Source organism: Tamandua tetradactyla, chromosome 14 (genome assembly GCF_023851605.1).
Source record: "Tamandua tetradactyla isolate mTamTet1 chromosome 14, mTamTet1.pri, whole genome shotgun sequence".
NCBI lineage: Eukaryota > Metazoa > Chordata > Mammalia > Pilosa > Myrmecophagidae > Tamandua > Tamandua tetradactyla.
In genome coordinates this window covers 60,044,153-60,067,318 of record NC_135340.1, presented here as the reverse complement: position 1 = coordinate 60,067,318, position 23,166 = coordinate 60,044,153, and the positions used below count along the sequence as shown (strand labels likewise).

Genomic DNA, 23,166 nt, shown 5'->3' with positions numbered 1-23,166 from the left:
CACCCAGGACTGTCTGGGGTCCTGATCCTCAAAATGTGGCCAAGGACCAGCAGCAAAGCTCTTGGGAGCTTATGAGAAATGCAGGCTCTCAGGCCCCACTCAAGAGGAACTACATCTGCATTTTTACCAGATCCCAGATGATTCATACACAAATTAACTTTCACATCCAGCTCCGACCAGCCTTCATCCTTTAAGGGTATTGGGAGAATCAGAAAGGGAGAACTTAAAACAGAAAAGAATTCTAAAACTAGTGAAGATGGTAGCTCTCCCCTTCTTTCTTACCTCTCCCGTTAAGAAAGAAGCATCCCAAAGTGCAAAAAAGCATACATGGTATGCCACCTTTTATGTTAGAAAGAAGGGGAATTAAAGAATGCATAGATATATCTGCTTATCTTTACAGAAAGAAACACAGGAAGGATACATCAAAAAACAATGAAAATGGTTACTTATAGGGGGTAAGGGATAGCATGGGGTAGAAAGTCCATGGGACGGAGTGACATTTCTCTGAATACACCTTTCAGTAGTTTCTATGTAAGGGAACATGTTGATATTCTATATATTCAAAACAGAAAATGAAATCAGTGATGATAGGAAGAAAGAAAAAAACCCAAAGCCTCAAACAAATTAAAACAAATGAATTCCCAATTGTATTTCAATTGATTGCCATAAACACAGTGAAGAGGAAAAACAACAAAACAAAAGAAATTACCCAAGTATTTTATCCCCTCTCTTGGGCAGGGGATTCAAAGACTTGCAAGTTGTATTGTTCATGTCACAGTATTTAAGTTATAGAATATCAAGTTTAAGATATTAAATACCCAAGGGCTTGCACTCTATTCTGGATAGATTTAATGCATTTCAAGTTGTATCTAGGACAGTTGAGTACTGTTAGGTGAAAAATATACCTGTTATTGTGTTCTATTTAGAGATCAAGTATGGTTTAAGATGATGTGTATAGCTGCCAAGTTGACGAGGGGTAGACTGTTATGGTTTGGGTTCATGTGTCAACTCAGCTAGGTGATGGTGCCCTGTTGTCTGGTCAAGCAGTCACTGGCCTAACCATTACAGCAAGGACATTTTGTGGCTGGTTAATAAACCAGGGTTTATTAAATCATCCATGTTGATTGCATCCATGGCTGATTACATCTGCAGTCAGCCAAGGGGAGTATCTTCTGCAATTAGTGACATTTAATCTAATCAGCTGAAGACTTTAAAGGAGAAGTCAGAATAGAGAACCTCTCTCTCTGCTTCAGCCAGCCAGCCTCTTCTGGGTGGATTCATGAAGACCTTCATCAGAGCTGTCAGCTTATGGCCTGCCCTACGGAATTTGGACTTGGATATCCTCACAGTTGTATCTGACACCATTATAAATGGAACCAGTCAGTGATTTCAGGAAAAGCCATGACTGGAGATAAAGTTATCCAGAAAGGATGTGTGGAAAGTCCTATTGTCTGATGGGTGTGACCCCTGTATGCTGCAAGGAAAACCTATAAGTTTGTTGAGAGATCTGTATAAATGGAGCCACTGCCAGTCTGGACTAAAAGGAACAGATTGATGGAAAAATTGCTTCAAAGGCAGAATCATGGAAGCTAAGGTCTGGAGCCAGGAAATCTTGGGCCAGGAGAGCAGGCCCAGGAGAGCATGACCCATGCATGTGAAGACTGTGTTTGCCCCATTGGCAGAGGACAGGCCTTCTACCTCAATGTTCAGGAAGAGTTTTGGTGCCCCAAGTCTTAGAGAGGGTGGAGTACATTCCCCAGGGATTGGGGGGAGCCTGGCAACCATCCCATTGTTCTGAAGGGGTTGAGTGTGTGCCCCAGAGATGGCAGAGAATCCAGGTGCTTCCCTGATGCTTGGAAAGGGTGGACTCAAGAACAAAGGGGTCTCCCCAATGCTTGGATATGCTATAACCTTCATCCCAGTGTTTGGAGAGATAAGGGCTACTGTGTGAAACCTTAGAAACGGTGTGACTGCCACTTTCTCAAAACCTGAGGAGGAAATATCATTGTATGAATGACTCTCAGACTTTGAATCTAATGAAATTTGCCCTGCAGGTTTTAGAAACTGATTGGGACCCTTGACCTCTGTTTTCCTTCCAAAATCACCCTATGTAAATGGGAACATTTATCCTATGACCATCTCTCCTTTATATTGGAAGCAGCTAAGTTGTTCTGAGTTTCACAGGTCTACAGCCAGAGGAGAATTTGGCCTTAAACAGACCATGCCTGCAACTGACTTTGACAATACTTTATACTATTTTTCAACTGGCATTGTATTCGTATTGTTACTGGAATGGTTTAAGGCTTTTGTGATATTGTGATGGAATTAATGTATATTGATTAAGAGAAGAACATGTCTTTTGGGGGTCCAAAGGGTGGAATATGCTGTTTTGAAACTGTTATGTACCCCAGAAAAGCCATGTTCTTTTAATCCTAATCCAATTTTGTGGGTGCAGTCTTATTGTAGGTGGGATCTTTTGATTAGATTGTTTCTATGGAGTTGTGACTCTTCCCATTCAAGGTGGGTCTTGATTAGTTTATTGTACACCTTAAAGGAGCTCACAAAGAGAGAAAGAGTCACAGCTGATGCCCAGACACAGACATTTGGAGATGTAGAAGGAAATTCCTAGACACAGACGTTTGAAGATGCAGGAGGAAACCCCCTGGCAGAAGCCAAAAATGACCCACAGTAACTGAGAGATCCATTTTAAAACCAACCCAGGACAGCCAGCAGACATTGCCATGTGTCTTCCCATGTGACAGAGGAACCCAATGCTGCATTTCCTCTGAGAAGGTATCATCTTGTGGGGCCTTAGTTTGGACGTTTTTATGGCATTGGAATTGTAACTTGTACCTCAATAAATCCCCTTTATAAAAGCCAATCCATTTCTGATATACTGCATTCAGGCAGCTTTAGCAAACTGAAACAGATTTGGTATCAAACATGTGGGGTGCTGCAATTTGCAAATATCAAACGTGCTGCAATGGCTTTTTATATGATAAGGAGAAGATTCTGGAAGAACTCTGAGCAGGTGAATAGGAAATGTCTGAAGTGCTTTGAATAGACTGCTAGTAGAAATGTGGACTCTAAGAATACCTCTGATGATGTTTTAGACAAAAATTATGAATATGGCATTGCCAACTGGAAGAAAGGTGACCCTTGTTTTAAAGTGGCAGAGAATTTGGCAAAATTGACTGCTGGTGTTGGATAGAAGGGAGAATTTGAAACTAAAGAACTTGGATATTTAGCAGAAGAGATTTCCAAACTAAATATGGAAAATGCAGCCTGGCTTCTCCTTGCAGTTAACAGTAAAATGCAACAGGAAAGGGATAAGATGAGAACTGAACTCTTAGGTACAAAGAAACCAGAAACTGATGGTCTGGAAAATTCTTGGCTTTCTCTTGAAAGAAAAGTGGTGAGACCCCAGAAAATAGTGCCTCACATCAGATTTTAACCATAACACTTCTAAAGCCCAAAGCATGCAGAACTTTCTCTGGCACACAATATACATACAAATGTATACATTCTGGCTGAAAAAGAACTCATGATAAAAAATTACAAACAAAGAAGTAAAGGAGTCACCATGAGGACAGCAGTCCAAACAAAAAGGAAGACTTGCATGGCGTATAATATAACACAACATTCCAAAAGAAAGTATTAAATAATTACATTTCAAGTAGTAAAATAAAAGGACTTGAAACCATTAAGAAAGAACAGGGCACAAAGTAAAAATGTTGGGTAGATTTGTAAAAGAACCAAACAGAATTTCTAGAAGTGAAAATATAAAATTCAATAAACAGGTTAAAGAACAGGTTAGAGATAGCTAATGAGAAACCCAGCGTGAGAAAATCATCCACAATTCAACAATGATAGATAAAGAGATGGAAAATATGAGAGAGATTAAGAGATGGGAAAGCTAACGATATATCTCATTAGAATTCCAGAAGGAAAGAAATCAGAGAATGAGGTAGAAGCAATAATCAAAAGATAATGGTTGACTTGAATAGGGAGTGAGATCTTGTTGGTTTGTACAGGGTAGTGTGATACCCTGGTACATCCCAGAGTAATTTGAGCAGAGAATAAAAAAGTATTTGCAAAGCCCTCTTGAGGAACTGAGGGAAAATATGGAAATAAAGGTATTCTCACAAGCATTAAAGACTACAAATTTAATAGGCCAAGCCCTCACTCCTGGGGTTTGCTTTATGAAACTTATTCCTGCAGAGAAGAAGCTAAGCCCTACTTCTAATTATGTCGAAAAGTCACCCCCAAAGAATCTCTTTTGTAGCTCAGATGTGGCCTCTCTCTGGAAGCTATCTCAGCAGGTAAAACCACTGCCTTCGCCCACCATGTGGGACATGACTTCCAGGGGTATAAATCTCTCTGGCAATGTGAGATCTGACTCCTGGTGATGAGCCAGGCCCTAGCATCATGGGATTGAGAAAGACTTCTTGACCTAAAGGGGAGGATAAATGCGACAAAATAAAGCTTCAGTGACTGAGAAATTTCAAATAGAGTTGAAAAGTCATTCCAGAGGTTATTCTTACACATTATATAGATATCCCTTTTTAGTTTCTATTGGATTTGAATAGCTAGAGGGAAATACCTGAAACTGTTGAACTGTAATCCAGTAGCATTGATTCTTAAAGATGATCATATAACTATATAGCTCTACCGTTGTGACTGTGTGATTGTGAAAACCTTGTGGCTGACACTCTCTTTAACCAGTGTATGGAAAGATGAGTAAAAAATTTAAGACAAAAAATAAATAAATTATTTTAAAAATTATAAATTATAAAAAAATAAATAAATTATAGGGGGACATAAGCAATATGGGATGTTTTGGGTGTTCTTTTTTATTTTTATTTTTAATCATACACGTATTTTTTTAGAGTAATGAAAATGCTCAAAAATTCATTATGGTGATGAATACACAGCTATATGATGATACCGTGGACTGTTGATTGTATACTTTGGATGATTATAGGGTATGTGAATATAAGGCAATAAAACTGCCTTAAAAAAAGATAACGGCAGATAGTTCAGTGGTTAGAATGCCTGCCTTCCATGCGGGAGACCTGGGTTCAATTCCCAGACCATGCACCCCCCCCCAAAAAAAAAAAAAAGATAATGGCTGAGTATTTGTGAGCATAGATGAAAGACATGGATACCAGCCAGGATCTAGGCAGAAAACAGGCAGCACATTCAATTGGGTAATCAGGAATAGTTTAATGAAGCAACCATTTACAAAGGTGAGAGCAGGGGTAAAGCAAAGTAATGAGGGATAAAAAAATACTCAGAGGCTAGAAACAAGAAATCCTACAGGGCAAGGAGAGGAGAAACAAGTTTTCCAGAGGGCTGTCTAGGACAAGTAGTTGTGCATTCACTGGAGAGATGCAGCCAACCCACAGTAAACCAGCTGGGAAGGGGAGGTCTCTCCCCCCTAGATTACACTCATTCTTCCTGGGGCCTTGGATTTCCTGCTGGCGCCTCCCACTGACCAAACTCTACTGAAGGCCAAAGAGGAAAGAAAGATACAAAGCATTTATTAGCCTTCGGGGTTCATAGCTTTGCCTCAGGGTCTTTTATCAGTTTTCCTAAGCCTTGCTCCACTTTTGTAAATGTTCCCTTTATTAAAGTTTTCATCGATTACCTACACAGAGTGTCCCATCTGTTTCCTGCCAAGATGGTGATAATCTTGCCAGATAAGTATATGTGCCTGTGTGTGTTATATGTAAGTGGAAAGGAGAGAGAGAGAGAGAGAAAAAAAAAAAACAGAAGTAAATAGTTGGGATTTTTCCTCTTTACTTACTGTATTCTCTAATTTGTCTTCCGTGAATATGGAAAACAGTGATGCAAAATCTGTGGAAATAACAACAATGTTAAGAGTCCGTGGAAAATAGAGATTCTTTGCCGATTCGTTCACTACCCCAGACTCTCTGCCTGAAATAAGAGGTAGGAGCACAAAACCAGTGGTTTTGCTGCAAAAAAAAAAAGAGGAAAGGAGGGAGGATCTCAAATCAGGTCTTGGACAATGGTTTGTAAAAAGTGAATTATCTTATGGATAGAGCTTTATGTAACTTTGCTTAAGCTCAGTAAAGCATAATCTCCCAAATAGAGCATGGCCAGGACTGTAGAATTGACATCCAGTCCTGTGAAAGGCAGCAAGAAATCCTATGAAACCTAAGCTGTATATTGCAATAACAATTTTTGGATTAAAAAGGCAACAAGGAAAAACCTATCTATCTGGGATGCTTCAAGAAAGAGGGAGCTGATCATTCACCTTGGCCAAAATTGAAGCTTGAAGCTATGAGCGTAAATGCTTGCTAGATTTTTTTTTTTTTTTAATCTAACCACAGAGCTAATCATTGCTTGAAACTCAAATACGCTGCGGCTTGAGGTGAAAGCTGGCTTTTGATGGATTAGAAGGCAGGTCTTCATTTCATCTCATGCTTCTGAATGTTGCTACCTGGAACATGACACTTCCCTCCTGGGGTTGCAGCACAATAAAGGGGCTCAGATTCAGAGGAAGGAGCGCCATCTACTGCAACGCCATCCAAACCTGACACTTCACTATCTGTGTGCTTTTCCCCAAAGACCTTCCACTTGTTTGTTTCAGCTCAGACGAGCTTGTGAGAATTAACAAGGTTTCAGCTGGGGGGTAAGCAGGAAGAAACCTATGGTCACAGGCCAACAAAACCATATTTAAAAAATCCCAGGTCTTTGGTGAGAACTACTCGTTATTCACATTGTAATGCTATTAGGCAGGGGTAATGATTGATGGAAGTCATTTTACTAGGCAGTCAGATACAAGTGTGGTTTCTCAGCGTTTATATGAGAAACGATATCCCCAGCCCCTTTTTCTGAGGAAGAGTGCAAGATATAAAAGCCAGGAGAGACAGCTACCAACTTTACGGTCCTTAATAGAAGCTGCTAATTTCATATTTATCTGAGAACAAAAAACTCATGCGAGAGTGAAAGGCAAGAGGAGACCATTGCAGCTGTACATATGGCGATCCTATTTCTGCACAAAGTAGGCTTTTGTATATCTCAAGCAAGACAGTATAACAAGCTTACTCTCAGAGAGCAAACAGTCAATGGGATCTGATGGGTCAGGCAGGATCACAGAAGAGTTCACCAGTCATTAACAGAAAGCTTCACAAGGGCCCAGCTGTCAGTCCTCTACGAGATCAAATGCAAATCCAGTTGTCTTTGGACTTTGGCTCAATCCCTGACTGGCATGCAAATGCATACATACGCCTTCCAGCGCTAAAATTCGATGGCAACTTAAACTACATTAATCTGTGTTCTAAAACCCCAATCAGTGCAGCGTCTAAACAGTGCCTCCTAGTTCTCACTACTTCATGAATTCCTACCCCATCCCCCAAAAGGCTGGAGGAGTCTCTTCTTCAAGAGGCTAAAACCTTAAGTCTATAGCATTTCCCTAGCTGTGTTACCCCTCTCAACATAAATTTCCTCTCTATTATAGAATTAAAAACTCCAGGGGGTGGAAATAAAAACTACCTTAGTGCCTCCACAAAGAGAGTAAATACATATATTAATTATAGAAATGTTACATTCCACACCTTTTACTGCTCTGTATTTCATGGCTCACCACATCCTTCTTATGCAGCTAAGAATCACCTACTTTCACCCATTCATTTATTGGTGTTTAGAGCTATTTGTGCTGAATTCTACCATCTGGCTGTCCTAGAATACAATGACCTAGTAGACTGGTTTTAAGCTTTCCAACAAAAAATGAAGTACTCGCATAGCATGTCAACAAGGCTCTCGGTACTGTGAATTGGCATGATATTGCAAGTCATCTTGAATCATCTTCGAGTGCTTTACCTGGGAACAGACTTTTAAGAGACCAGCTTACCCACTTACCCAGCAAATCTCCCGCTTCACTCAGTGCTGCTGACCCCCCTTCCATTTCTTCATCAGGACTATTAGAGATGTCACACACACACCTATGAGGGGGTGAAATGTCACGGAGCATAAAATCAAGACCTTCAACTCCCGTCGTGCTTTGCAATCCTTGTGTGTGCCGCATTCTCTTTCATCACATCAGCCATCTCTAAACTTCTTCTCTCCCCTAAAGTTCCCTGACCCACCACCTCCCCTCCCGCTGCACAGGAAGAAAAGGAACCATGAGGAATGAAACTTCATTCATTCCCTACGCCCCATCTGCACCCTCTGCCTCTACTCTAGCCACAACTCTGTCCTTGTGAGATGTTCCTCCTCTTTTCCCAGACTAATTATTAATTAACACGATCTTGGTCATTTATGAAGCAGTAGATTAATATGTTATGTGTTATGTGTTTATACAATTTAGGGCCATTTTGTAATAAATATATAAAACATATTTGTGATTTTTTACAGAAATTGGAATATCATTTTACTATTTTAAATTAGCTGGATTTATAATATTTTTTGTTTGTAAATATTGAAACTTATCTACATGATTGTTTTTTATATTATACTCTCAGATAAGAATGTAGCCCCAAAGAAGGAAATGAAATTCCCTTCATGACAGTTCTTAGAGACTATGGCAAAAGTGGGGCCTGCCTATAGTCTCTGTTTACTTCTTCCTGGCTCAGGTTCACACATAGCAGAGGTTTCAAAGCCATTGCTTAGTGCGCTCTTTCCTTTGTTCCCAACCAATTGAAGTTTCCTAAAGTCTCTCTTGTCACTAGAAAAATAGGGTCTATCTCAGAAAAGTATTACCAAAACATTGCAAAGCAAGAAAAATAACCAAATCTAATCAACTATTTATCAAAAACCTAATACTGGAACTTCTTTCTCTGTACATTTCACTCCTGAACTTCCATTATTTCATTGCAGCCAAAGTACATGTAGAATTACGCTGCCTAAAGAAATACATTAAGCAAAGACAGTGGAAAAGAACTGTGGTTAGAGGGAAATAAAGGAAAAGAAAAGAAAAACCACTCACAACTTAAGGGCCCCCAGCTCCTTGTCCACTTCTCTCCAGATGGCTTTCAAGATAAAAGTTCAACAGGATTAAATTCACTGAGCAGACAAATCTAGAGAGCACTAAGCAAATGCAAAAGGCTCTTGGTTTTTCTTAGAATGGCCATATTTCTAGCCATCCAGAGAATAAACAAATGGAAAGATTTATATGATAAAGGGAATAAGCAGAGCCAGGACTGGGAGATAAAAACTGAGTTTGTGAGAAGTCAAGTCAATATTTGTTCAATCAATACATAGAAGGATGAATGAAGACCAACAACTGGGAAGCCAGCCAAGGGATTCAAGGCATAAATGTACCTAAAGAATATCTTGAGTTGAACATTATTCAAAAATAACTCACAAGTAATTTGGCTGTTTTTAAAAAGTCTAAAATAGGAGACTTTCAAACCCATTTCTGAGCTAGGAATTCTATATACTAAATTATAAGCACATAAGTGGAAGGAAACCGCATATCCCTAAATTCATCACCCTTCATGTTCATTTATAGAGGATGATGTGCTTCTAGGCTGGCTGAGTTGATGTTAAAGGATCCATTTCACCTCCTTGGTCAATATCCAAGGTGGCAGGCTTATAGGATTTGTCTAAGACACTGATTCCTAGGGCCAGACAATGTATCACCTGCCAAAAAAGCAGGAAAATTACCAAATCCAAATGAAAGCAGATTTAAAGTGGTTATTTTTAAATGAAGCACAGAATTTTTTAATGCAATTTTACTGAGATATTTTACATATTCACATACCATATAATCATCCAAATTGTACAATCAGTGTGGTTCACAGTAGCATCATGTAGCTGTGCATTCATTATTACAATTGATTTTCGAACATTTTCATTACTCCAAAAAAAATAAAAATAAAAGTAAAGAAGAACATCCAAAACATCCCCCACCCCACCCCCATTATTTATTTCTTTTTTGTCTTTTTTTACTCTTCTGTCCATACACTGGCTAAAGGGAGTGTCAGAAGATTTTCATAGTCATGTTATCACACCTTGAAAGCGCTATCATTATTCAATCGTCTTGAAGAATCAAGGCTATTGGATTAAAGTTCAACAGTTTCACATATTTCCCTGTAGCTACTCCAATACACCCCAGATTGAAAAGAGATTTTTGTATACTGCATAAAAATAACCTCCAGAATGACCTCAACTCTATTTGAAATGTCTCAGTCATTGAAATTTTATTTTGTTTCATTTCTCTTCCCCCTTTTGATCAAAAAGCCTTTCTCAATCCCAAGATGCCAGGTCCTGGCTCATCCCCAGGAGTCATGTTCCATTTTGCCAGAGAGATCTACAGCCCTAGGAGTCATGTCCCAACGTAGGGAGGAGGATAATGAGTTCCCTTGCAGAGTTGGGAGCAAGGCATTTTTGAAGGCCAAGGAAAAATTAGGGAAGGGAAGGAGAATAGGAGTATGAAGGAAAGTGTCACTGTTAGAAATCCCACAGGATAAAAAGGATGCCCTTCCCCAGAGAAGTTTCAAGATCCAAAGCCTAAAACAGATCTCCCTGTTTTTATACCCCTGTCCCCCTACAGTCTATTCTCAGTACAGAAGCCAGAGCAATCCTGTTAAATATAAGTCATATCATGCCCTGCCATTCCTTAAAACTTTCCAGTGACTTTTGACCTCACTCAGAGGACAAGACACCACATGATACTAAATGGTAGGGCCCAGAACTGGAGATTTTATAGGACACCCTCCTCCCCCCATTTTTGGTTATCCGACATCTATATACCCCACCATCTTGGATGAAATCCTCCTTCCCCAATGACATGATTCTTTTCTTGATTTTTTTTTTTTGTATGCTCTATGGCAGGGTCACATTTCATTATTTTTCCATGTGAGTATCCCGTTACTGCAGCACTGTTTGTTGAATTTTTGCTTGTTTTTTGTTGTTGTTTGTTTTGTTTACTTGTTTTTCAGGAAGTGCATGGACCAGGAATCGAACCCGAATCTCCCGCTTGGCAGGCAAGAATTCTACCACTGAACTAGTCTTGCAACCCTGTGGCATGGTTCTTGATAGGAGACAGGGTCAACAGTGATGGAAGAGGTTCCCTTCCTCCACTCTCTACAGCAGGAGCACACTCACATGACCTAGGTTAAGTCAATCCAGCTTTTGCATCAGTCCCTTGAGATTCAAAGACAGAGACTATTGGCAATAATGGAATCAAGAATGCAAGTGTCCATCTCCGGTGGTGCCTACGGGGGCATCCCAGCCAGACCACTCATGTGGCATGACGCTGGCAGTGTTCTTGGCTACTGAGCTTACTCTGGCTCAGGAGCTTTCTCTGGCTTGTTCTATTCTCTGAGCCTGGTTCTGCAGCTTCTCCTCTGATTCTGAAAGCTACCATGGCCTTCCAATAAATTCCTTTTCTACTTAGATTAGCCAAAGTCATTTTCTGTTGTTTTCAAACAAAAATCATGACCCGTAAGATGACCTTTGTTGCAAATTGATGAATCTTTGAAGATAGGAAAAAAAAAAAAAAGCCTGGAGTCTATAAGGTGCAGAGAGCCAACTTGCATGGCATAACAAAGTGGGCAGAACTGAATTTCCAGGGGCAACCCAAAGGGAGATGGACTGGAACAGAGTCTTGAAGGAAAGAGAGACATCTAAGCTTTATGGCTGAGGAAACTTTGAAAGAAAATAGCCAGGAAATATTCCTAGGAAGCAACAGGAGGAACAAGTGGGATGGCAAGATAATATTTCATTGAAAAAGTTTAATCTGAATAGCTTTATTGTATAGAATCCTATCTCCTGCCCTGCATCCTATCTCTCCCTGGTTCCTTTTGTTAATGGAATAGCTCTTTATGAAGGTTTGCTGTTCCAAAACTTTAGGTGGGGTATCATTTGCAAGAGCTGAATTAAAAAAATAAAATCAGGGCCTAACTAAATCCAACTTAATTTTTTAAATACATTAGCATATGGGGCATGTATTTTGCTTTTATAGAACTATTGATGTTCATTGTCATTTGGTTGAGTAATTGGTGCATATTATTGCTCTTGGATCATTATTCAGAGATTGATTTACTGAAACTTGAAATTTTGGAATGATCAACAAAGAATGCTATATTTATGAGGTTAGTAAAGATAGAAATCCTATAAGCCCTCACAGGAAAGTCACTGTATTATTCTAACTCTCACTTCCTGGATCCCTTTCCATCCCTGTCTCTGTCTCTGTCTCTTCTCCACGTCTCCCTCTGTGTATGTCTGTCAGCATCTGTCTGTTCCTTCTTTGTCAATTCCTTGTCTCATATTCAAAAAGGGTCTACTGAAGCTTATAAATATGCCTACAATATGGCAAAATAACAGATTCAAAGGAGATGAGAAAGAAAAGAAAAAAATAAAAGAAAGACTCAAAAGTAGGGTCAGAAATGTGACTAATACAAAAATGCATATAGTGAAGTCCTCGCAAGCTACGGGGCCCATAAATTTGACTTTATGCTTTCTAGCAGTCATTCCAAAGATGGAAATACAATTCAGTGTCCATGAGATAAAATTATACCTATTGCTCAGGCTTCCTAAATCTGCATAGTAACATAATTTATGAAAATGATGCATCACAATGGAACAATTTGTCATAAAATTCTTCCACCTCACAAATGGCCCTGGCACACTTAATAAGCAGAAATAACTGGCAGAAAGTTCACTTACCTTCCCTGGCAGGAAGAGCCGGTTTCCCAGTGTGCTTGATGGGAGCATTACTTAACACAGCGGGTAATAAATTTGTGGAATTCATTACCCCCAGGAGAAGGTACAGGCAGGAAATAGAAGTAGATTCAAAAAGGGTTGGTCGAATTTATAAATGGTGAAGGCAGAAATGCCTCTTATTTAGCTTGCATTTAATAACAGTTTATAGCATAATCCACCCTGTCCCCTTACTTGACATCTTAACATACATCCTTACAGTGCCTTACCTATCTCTCTCTCTCTGATTGGATTTCTCATAATATATATAGTATTTGATACATATTTATTTTCATATAGACATTTTTACTCTGTTAGTAGAAATACTCCTATATTTTTTAATTTCCCAAAATTTTGGAGGCTTCATTTAAATATGGATACACATTTCAACATTCTTTACATTTTCAGTACGTCTTCTAACATTGCTCAGCACATTATTAAATTAATCATTACAAATCTGTAGTCCCAACCTACGCACTATTTTAGAGAAAATTAATGTTGTATTGTCACTGATGTAAAACTGGTCCTCAGAACATTCTGGAAAAATCTTACTGCTTAAGGCCCAAAAGGGTCTGAGGAAGATAACTGGGGTTGGGTTAAGTTTGAAAGGTACTCTACATAGACAAAAGAGAGTTGGGGCTTTGTCATTTGCTGCAGCAGCTGGCACCTCACTCTCCTATGACCCATCCTGCCTGGAAGTGAGGAGATGCATGCTCAGGCTTTGCAAAAGATCAGCTCCGCTGGCACAATCACGGGAGGTGGCACACATTAGTGTGCACCATGGCAGTTCTGGGAATGAGCCAGTTAGTCAGAGTTGCACCCTGGATACACCCTCAAAATTCTCTGGGCCTAAAGATAAAAGATAGGACTCTGCTGAGCCTAAGTCACTTTCTTCAACTTGGAGAAATTCTAGAGAATTTACCAAATCCATGAGTGACTGGGCACAAAGAGCCAGAAGCCACAGTTTCACTGGCTTTTTGAGGTAAGGATTTCTGAGCACACAGGGGAGGAATCAATATTGGTGTGTGTGATGGTTTGGAGCTGCTATATACCCCAGAAAAACATGTTCTTCAACTTAATCCATTCCTGTGGGTGGAAACTCATCGTAAGTAGGAATTTTTGATGAGGCTACTTCAGGTAAGGAATGGCCCACCTCAATCAGAATGGGTCTTAATCCTATTACTGGAGTCCTTTGTAAGCAGAATGAAATTCAGACAGAGAGAGTAAGCCACAGAAGAAGCAGCCAAAAGCTTAGCATCAACAGAACCTGGAAGAAAATGGAGAGAGCAGGAAATGCCCCCATGTGCCTTGCCATGTGACAAGCTAAGGACCAAAGCTGGTCAGCAGCTGGCCCCAGAAAACCACATTCTTCAGAGAGAAAGCATAGCCTTGAGGGTGCCTTGATTTGGACTTTCTTTAAGCCTCAAAACCATGAGCAAATAAATTCTCATTGTTTAAGCTGAACCATTGCATGGTTTTGCTTGCTCAGCCTAGGAAACTAAAACAGCGTGTTATGTCTGTTTCAAGAGACACTGGAGCTCAAATTGGTGGGGTTCTTTGGCCCTTTTGAATTCCAGGAGTTGTTTGCTAGAATGATTTTGGAGGTGAGAATGAGGATAGTATTGTTTCACAGCAATAAATATCTGCTGCTTGTTGTGTTGGGGTTTTTAATAACTGTTAACAACATAACAGAGGCAGGTCTCATGGGCTGGACACAAGCAAAGAAAGAGGACATGGAACTCACCTGGATCTACCTTCTGCATAGTTATGCTGGAGCTTACTCTGAGCCCCATTAAATAGGAATATGACCTTGAATAAATTCCTTACCTCCTTTGCATCACTTCTTTATCCAGAAAATTGGCTGGTGGCACTAGATTATCTTGATGGTCCCCTCCAGCTCTAGGCTCCTGTCACTCTGGCCTAGACTCATGTTCCACTGGGGTAAGCAGCAGGGCCAAGTCCCATGGTGAAGGTGCTCCAGCTGCTCCACCTGGGCCAGGAGCACCCTAAGATGCTGGCCTTGGGATGCTCTGCCCAGCTGCCTGCTCAATTTACATGATTCACCTAAATTCTTATTTCCCTCTTGTTAGCAAGAGCAATGCTTATCTCACCAGCACAATCCTGATGAAACATAAGAGCATGTTTATATGCACCAATATTTGTACTGAGCAAGAACTGTTTGAAGGTTTCAAGGACCTACCAGGAAAGAGTTGGGGAAGCTAAGTGGGCTATTCTCTTATCTTCTCTGTGAATTAGGATGAAAATGACACCTATCTCAAGGAGTTGTAAAGATCAAATGAAACCATCTTTAGCTACCACAGTGTCCTGTGTGCACAATGTTACGAATACTGTGGTGAGCGAGAGATGCTGTGAGGTCAGCATGATCATCTTCTTTGCACAGAAAACTAAGGTTCAGATAGGTGAGGAAAATTCCCCAAAGCCACATAATTAGCAAGCGGTAGAACTAGTTTTTGAACATGTAAATATCTGACTCCAAAAATGCATGCTTTTAACCTGTGTCTTTATGAATTGTTTGGCTCTAGAGTTGCCACATATGTTTGGACAATATGTGGCTTTGCAGTCAGAAAGGCAGATTGAAAAGCTGACCTTGGACAGCATACCTGATCTTACTGGGCCTTAGTTTCTTCATCTGTGAGGAAACAATGGGATTATACGTGTCAAGCACCCAGCACCCGGAAGGCATTCAGCAGATGGTGGTTTTCTTCTTGTCTCAGTTCATAACCTCCCCTAAGCAGACCTTGAGAAGAGAGTTTGAGTGCAGGAATTTGGTAGGTGTTCCTCAGAAGTACAACTGAGGAAGTGGGAAAAATGAGCCAGGGAAGGGAGAAAAGCCCCCCACACACACACACACCCTAAAAATAGGGCGTCTAACTGCTATGAGCAATTAGAGGAGAGCCTCCAGAGAAAATGTGTAGAAGCTGGCTCAGAATCATTATACTAGAGCAGTGGTTCTCAAAGTTAGTGCACTGCAGAATCACCTGCACAGTTTAAAATACAGATTTGTTAGGCCCCACCCCCAGAGTTTCCAATTCAGTAGGTCTAGGCAGAGCCTGAAAATTTGCAAATCTCGAAAATGGGACCACACTTTGAGAACCACTGCACTAGGAGATGGGAAGCTGGAGCATTTAGCCACTGATTCATCCCCCACCGTTTGAGAGACTCCCTTGTTTGAGGATCGTCTTCAGGTTTTACTCACTCCACACACACACATTTTCAGATTGGTCTCCAGTGGGGAAGCAAGCGTGTCCAGTTCCAAAGCAAGCTTTCAGGCAGAGGAAAAGACAGACTGGTGCTTAGAGGTGGCATGCAGCTGAAGGGATAGGCGTGTGGTATCAACAGCACCTGCTACACTTTCTCTTCCCTACTGTGTTTCATTGCAGCCATTATTTGATTCTACCCTGAAAGGCTATAGTTCCAAAGACATTGGTGGAGAAATTTTTGAACCCAGTATTGCAAAGATGAAAACCTTCTTAGCCTGGGAGTAATGGTTGCAATAAAGGACTCATCCATTTCAGCAATTTCTTCAGAAAGTCAAAGGAATGGAGGAGAAAGAGATGAGGCCAAGCCAGTTAACAGTGAATGACTCTTTAGTGACCAACAAACCAACACAAACTCCTAACCCACTAAGGCACTTCTAGTCTGCAGAGAGGACACATTTTACATGCAAATCATGCAGAGTGCAGAGCCCTCCCTCATGCTCTTTGTGCCCTGTGGAGAAAATGGCTAACATTGGTGATAAAAATGGGACTGCTCCATTATTCTGTTCTGCATGTACATTTAATTGTCAACATTGCAATAGCTTTAACTGCAAATAAGCACAATCTCATTGCCCATCAATTGTTTGATGGGAGGAAAACAGGCAGTTTGGAGATGATTTTGAGATGAGGAACATCATTATTATCTTTTTATATGAGGTTTTGTTTTCATTCTTCACTTCCCTCGCCCTCTTCTCAGTGATTGTATTTTTCAACAAATGCAACACTGAAATGCTACAGACAATACAAAATATTCTGGCATTCATCTGCGTCCTGAAGCTTTCATTTACTAATTTCAGATATCCTTAATAGTTTTTATTTTTATTTTCTTAAAACAGTTTCATAAATCTTAACTCATCCTCATAGCAGTGCCTTGAACTAAGGGAGTTGGCAGAACACTATTCGCAAATGAGGAAACTGAGGCATTGAATAGTGAGTTGACTTGTCTTGGAACTGACTGGTAGTCATAGAGGTGATTTCCACTAATCTTTAGAGTGTTACGTTCAATTTCGCTCATGTGGTTAGAACATTTTGGAAATATTAATCAGTAGGGGTGGAAAATACCCGTATTTTCCTCTTCTCTTTAATCAAGCAAGAAGCAGTGCTCTCTGCTCGTTGTCTCAGGGAAGTTACCTGGTTTAGTAAAGGAAGGGAAGTAGAAGAGCAAGGAAGGGGTGATGGACAGGTGCAGTAGAGGCTTAAGATAATGAAGAGTCATGGAAGGAGAGAACTTTCCCCAGGCTAGAAAGAATTCCCTGAGATGTGGTGGAGTGGAAAGAAAGGGTTGTATCCTAAATCAGCAACCCTATAGTGGGAGTTGAGAGCTCTGAAACACTGTACTACTCCGTATGTAGAGATGTTAGAAAGATTATAAGACAATCTAGGACTGTATTGTGTATAGTGTGAGGTCATACAAAAGGAATATAATCATTGGAGGACCAGGTTTCTTCCAAATGCATGCTATACTGGTCAAGATTCCTGTTTGCCAATAAATGTATCTTTGGTAAACCTAAGCATAAAAGGAATCGGGTCACTCAAAGAATCAATAGAAAATCTGGCAAACATGGCTTGGGCAGACCCTAAGGGCAGTGAGTATAGGTAAGACTTTGCCATAAGAATAATCTACTCAGCCCCCACTACAGCACTGTGGACTCTAGCCATTAGACACAGCCCTGCAAGGCTTTGCCACCCCAGACACTCCCTCCCATGCTGCCTGCTCTAATGTGGTCACAGCCACCAGGATAAAATGTGTTTGACCCCTATCTCTGTCTCCCCTTCAAGTTCCAAGGGCTGAGTCAAGGGCAGTTAATCAGCCACATTTTGGTTACAGGCTCTCCCCTTATCTTACTAGAGATCTTTATTATAATGCTGTATAACAACCCACCTCAAATCCCCAAAATTTATAACAACAGACATTTCTTTTTGTTATTTACTAAAGTACAGGCTTACTACAGGTCAGCTGGGGCAGCTCTGTTTCAGGCGGCAGGTCAGTTAAGCTCAGTTCCAAACTGCAGGTTGGGATCAAATCCACACATGTATCTCTCATTTGCCTTGGCCCAGAGACTATAAGCGCATGTTTTGCCCCTGGGCAATGTCAGCAGTGCAAGAGCATAAAAGGACACAGATGCCTCTTGAGATCTTGGCCTTGAACTAGCATACTGCCACGTCTACCTGTATTTCATTAGCCAAGCAAGTTATATGGCCAAGTCCAACATCAATAGACTGGGAAAATAAACTCACTCCTGCCCCATCCCCGCTATAATGGGATGGAATTCTCATGACAAAAGACATCAACATATGATAAGGGGCAGCAGGGAATATTACTCTACCACATGGGCCAGGGAGAATAAATAGGTTTCCATTCTGCCCCCCACCCCCCAAAACAGAAAGGGTGCTCAGCTTCTAGTCAACTAAGATGAAAAAAAGTCCAGTACTCATTTTAAAGATGTGCCTTCTGCAGACAATGGGATCAGCCCTGAGGAACCTTAGAAATGAGGACTCTCCTCACAACTCTCCTTCCCATTTTGCCTAGTGAGTTACAATGCCCCCACAGAAGGTCCAGCTTAGGGTCAAGATTCTCTCACAAATATTTGAAGATGTGTGCTTATTCAGTATGTTTCAGCCTGTGCAACCCATCAATTGTGTTATTTCTCTAGGTGATGTTTTTCAATTCTTATTAGAAATGACAGCTCTTTTATTAAAAAGCAGGAAATACTATATTGAAGGAAAACACAAGCAACAGTAATCAGGTGTTAAAGGATATGAAAATCCTACCTTGTGTTAGAGGGGAGCTAGCTATATCTTTAGAGGATTTATAGTTTGAGCAGTTTATTAAATCTGATACCAGACCTGCAATTACCACCAATTATTTGGTCATAGTGTCAGTTGCATTTAACGTGAGAAAGTTAGTGCTGGCAACAGCTTATTTTCAATAACTGATATCAGGGAAAACCACTTTATGTTCGATTTCTACTTCCTGACCTCTTGATCTCTAAATAAAAGACTTGTACCCGTGGAGTTACTGGCATGAACCCACCCCAGGGAGAGCAGTGACTAGATGCTATTAAGGGCTGATGCTGGGTTATATATTCACTTCATCATCATCCAGCCTGCAAGCACATAGGGGTGCCCACGAGGTGCTAGCTCCTGCAGTGAATTGCTCCTAAACATGGGGGGCTTAACTAAAATATTGAACCTGAAGGATCTAATTCCTGTTATGAAGAGGACCTTCATCCTCTGAGCAGGAAGGGGTTTTATAGTTTCTTGTGTTAGTGATTGTATGGGGGGAAAGCCATGCTTCCAAGCCTACAAATCAACCCCCTCTTTACTCACTTGATAATGAATAGAGTAGTTTCATTGGATGGTTTCATTGGATTGTGATGGTAGCACAACATCATGAGCATAATTAACAACACTGAATCATATATATGAATGTGGTTAAAGGGGGAAATTTTAGTTTATATATATAGATTATTGGAATATAAATTTAAAAAAATAGCATAGGATTATACAACACAGGTGGTGAATCCTAATGTAAACCATGGACTAGAGTCAATAGTATAATCATAAAAATGTGCTTTCATCAACTGTAACAAATATACCACACTAACGCAAGGTGTTAATAAGAGGATGATGTTTGTTTACTGGGCTGCTCAAGCAAATACCATGCAATGGTTCAGTCTCAGCTTAAACAAAAGAAATCTATTTGCTCATGGTTTTGAGGCTAAGAGAAGGTCCAAATCATGGCATCTTCAAGGTGATGTTTTCTTCCCGAGGTCTTCTGAGGCAGACTGCCAGCGATCCTGGGCTCCCTGTCATATTGGCAGTGAGTGTGGAGGCCTCTCCTGGCCTCTCCTGGCCTCTCCCTTCTCTTGCAGTTCCCTTTGGTGTTCCTCCCTTGCTTCCTGTAGTTTTCTCTCTCTGAATTTCGTTCCACTTATAAAGGATCAGTAATGGGATTAAGACCCATTCTGATTGCAAAGGGCCACACCTTGACTGAAGCAACCTCATCCAAAGGTCCTACCCACAATGGGTTGACACAGAAATGGATTAAGGTTAAGAATATGTTTTTCTGGGGTACATACAGCTCCAAATCATCACAGGTGGTATATGGGAACTCTCCATTTTGTGCATGATTTTTCTGTAAACTTATAAATTCTCTAATAAAAAGAAAATCATGGCTTTCAAACACTAACTATAACCCACAGTAAGAAGTACATTCTCATTGAACCCAGAATGTGCCTGTGTATATGCATTTATAATGATATTTTCTATTCTATTGTACTTACTTTTTTCTTTTCCCACTGGTCGTGCCAAAAAAAATTGATTTCAGGACCCAGGGATGAATTGAAGCATGTGGTTTGGACTTGACCATCTCCAAGACCCCTTCCAGCTCCAATGACAGTACTACTGAATCACAAAATTTTGTGGAGATTTAGTTCGGTTGTCTATTCTATAAAGATAGCCCCAAAAAAAGAGGTTGTCTAGCCTCTCACCCAAAACCTGATCACAGATTAGCTCATGCCATTAAGGGAATAACTCCAACCATGAAATTTCCAAACTTAAATGTACCTACTCTTTAAAAATCCACACATATTTCTATCTGAAGGCATAACATCCTACAAATTATATCAAATTTAGGTGATTTAAGGGCTAAGATTTTATACATTAATATCTTGTCCTCCTACTTCTGGGCACTTGTGGTTAATACCATGTTTAACCCCCTCTGGGTTTTTCACTTGACTGAACTTCTTTTCTTCTCTTACTCCCTTGACTTACAATTATGATTATAGAATTTAAACAACAAAAATAAACCAGATAGCATAAATTTAAAACATTTTGACCACCCAACCAACTGAGAAGACTGCATAAATAAGGTGTCTACTCAGCTTACCATAAGGAGAGATTACTTGTAAGAGACTAGACTAATGTCAAATGTATATAGCTTTGATGGAGAGAGAAGGACGTGTTAAGAGAAGAAGGATAAGGATACTGGGGAGGATTGTGTATATTCTTATTTAAACAGACAAGTAAAGAAAGACTGAGAAGGCCCTTCAACCTTTTGGTAAAGGCTTCTAACTTGATGCAACACATGTCATCCTCTGTCAGGTTCTGAGCCTCACTTCAGCACAAATACAGCTGCTTTAAGAGATGAGGACTGAAATAGAAAACCAGCCATGGTGATGAAATGTGACAACTTGTTTCAGAAAGGACATGTTTGCTATGTTTTCCAACTGGATGTCTCTAAAATGTATGGCAGTTTCAAACAAGATTTCCAAAGAAATCCTTTCTCTCCCTCATTTCAAGTTCTAAATCTATAGTACCCTTACCCCTGCTTCAGAGAGGCACCAAAGAAAAAGTTTCTTCTCAACAGGTCTCACAAGTTACATTTCATTGTTCTGAAGATGTGTCTCTCCTCAGCTAAACTCATGTCCCCCTCTCAGATTCCTCTCACTTGTTCTCCACAGTAGCACCACCCCTTATTGTGGGTAAGTTCCTTGCCCCCTCTGGGCTTCAGTTTTCTCATCTGTGCAACAAAGAGGTTCAGTTAAATAATCTCTAAAATCTTTTCAATATGTAACACAAGGATCTAGATTTTACAGCAGCCTGAAGACATTTTGAAAGGCTCGGTGTATCCATAATAGTGGGGTGGAAAAGGGAGAACATGCTAGAAAACAACGAGAAGAGAAAAAAACAGATGTTTCAAGACAAGGATTGAGCTTCCAAAAGTAGCCAATAAAGGGCATATCCGAACACACCTCTACTGATAGCTACTATGAATATGGATATAGTACAAGAAGCAGCTACTTGGAGGCACAAGACAGTGAAGAGAAGCAGACAAATTCCAGCGGGGAGGCTATGTGGAAGTGAGGGGATTGTGTAGAATAAATTCTCTATTTTGCTGCTTCTAGTCTGAGGGGCAGATTTAGCTTAATATGCTCAAAGCAGCAGGTACTGATAGAAAATTCATAATTCTTCTGACAATCCGAATACTGAATCCAAAGCAACTGCAGTCACTGGAGAGAGGAGAGATTTTGGAAAGAAGAGAGCCAGTTCATCTCTGGCTGACTCCTGAACTATATACGCATGGAGCAAATTCAAAGCACCTCAGCTAAAGATAAAGATCTAGACTGAGCTTGAGCTGGAAAAAAAGCATTTGTGGCTAATACCCAATTAAGTTCATTGTACGCTAAAGTGAAATAAAACATCACTCATTGGAGAAAAATAACAGAATCCAGAGTCACCACAATATAACATTCATAATATGCATAATACAATCCAAAATTGCCAAAAATAAGACAAAGCAGGAAAATGGGAAGCCCTAACATGACATTCAGAGAGGTTAGAGAGGAAATTCTTGATATTCATTCCCTTACCTCCCTTCCTGTGAGGTCTGGCTATGTCACTTGAACAGAAGTCACTGCTTTTCTCAAGGCAGCTGTTTCTACATTATTTTCTCTCCTTCTGGGTTGGGGTAACCACTCCTTTACTTTATCCCTTTCCATTTAGGGGTAGTGACTGCCTGGTTGCTACTAGCTCTGGCTTATAGCCCTATTCTTTTTTGTCTCCTACCTAGTGGCCTGTGGTAAAATGACACTACAGAAAGAAGAAAAAACCTGCAATTTATAGTGGGTGTTTTTTATTTCCATAGTGTAAATTCTCCTACCATAACTGATTTCAAGCCTCCAATGTTTTAACAACAAGTTTCAAATTTCCTGAAAGTTTAATTATTGGCTTTTATAAGCCCATATGAGCCAGCTCCAGAATTTCACTTCCCTATGTCCACACCTCATAAACTGTGCCTTTGTCAATACAGTCTATTTGAATTATCCTATTTTTAGTGTACCACCTCTTGAGACTCTAATGATATACATGTAAAGAACCTGGCACAAAGTTAGCACTCTATAAATGTAAGCTATTATTTTAATCATTTTACTATTATTAGCCATCCCATCATAGAATATTCTTAATTTTTACCCCCTTCAGACTCCTAATCCCAAGAGTCATTTGATTTCTCGAAACTGTGTATTTTATGAGTTCTTCTTCCAGGTGAGCACAAAAGTTGTTTCACCACTGCATGCCCTCGGCTGCTGGAAGACCATCCCCTAAAACAAAGGGATTTTCATTGCATTTTGCTCCAACTGTCAAGCAGGGATTCTCCCCTTTTCCCTGAAGATCTGTTGCTTTCAATCTACTCCCAATACCAATATCATACAGT

General features: G+C 40.2%; 1 long non-coding RNA gene and 1 pseudogene across 2 annotated transcripts in view; one reads left to right on the top strand and one right to left on the bottom strand.

The window, feature by feature from the left end:
• Positions 1-23,166, bottom strand: part of LOC143656064 (uncharacterized) — a 216,866-nt pseudogene that overhangs the window by 106,531 nt on the left and 87,169 nt on the right. Inside the window, exon 3 of the transcript XR_013162386.1 lies at positions 20,237-20,354. The product of XR_013162386.1 is annotated as an uncharacterized LOC143656064 (transcript). The remainder of the gene's footprint in view (positions 1-20,236; positions 20,355-23,166) is intronic.
• On the top strand, positions 12,620-21,231 carry LOC143656065 (uncharacterized). Its single transcript, XR_013162387.1, has 2 exons — positions 12,620-12,702; positions 21,057-21,231. It is a non-coding gene; the product is annotated as an uncharacterized LOC143656065 (long non-coding RNA).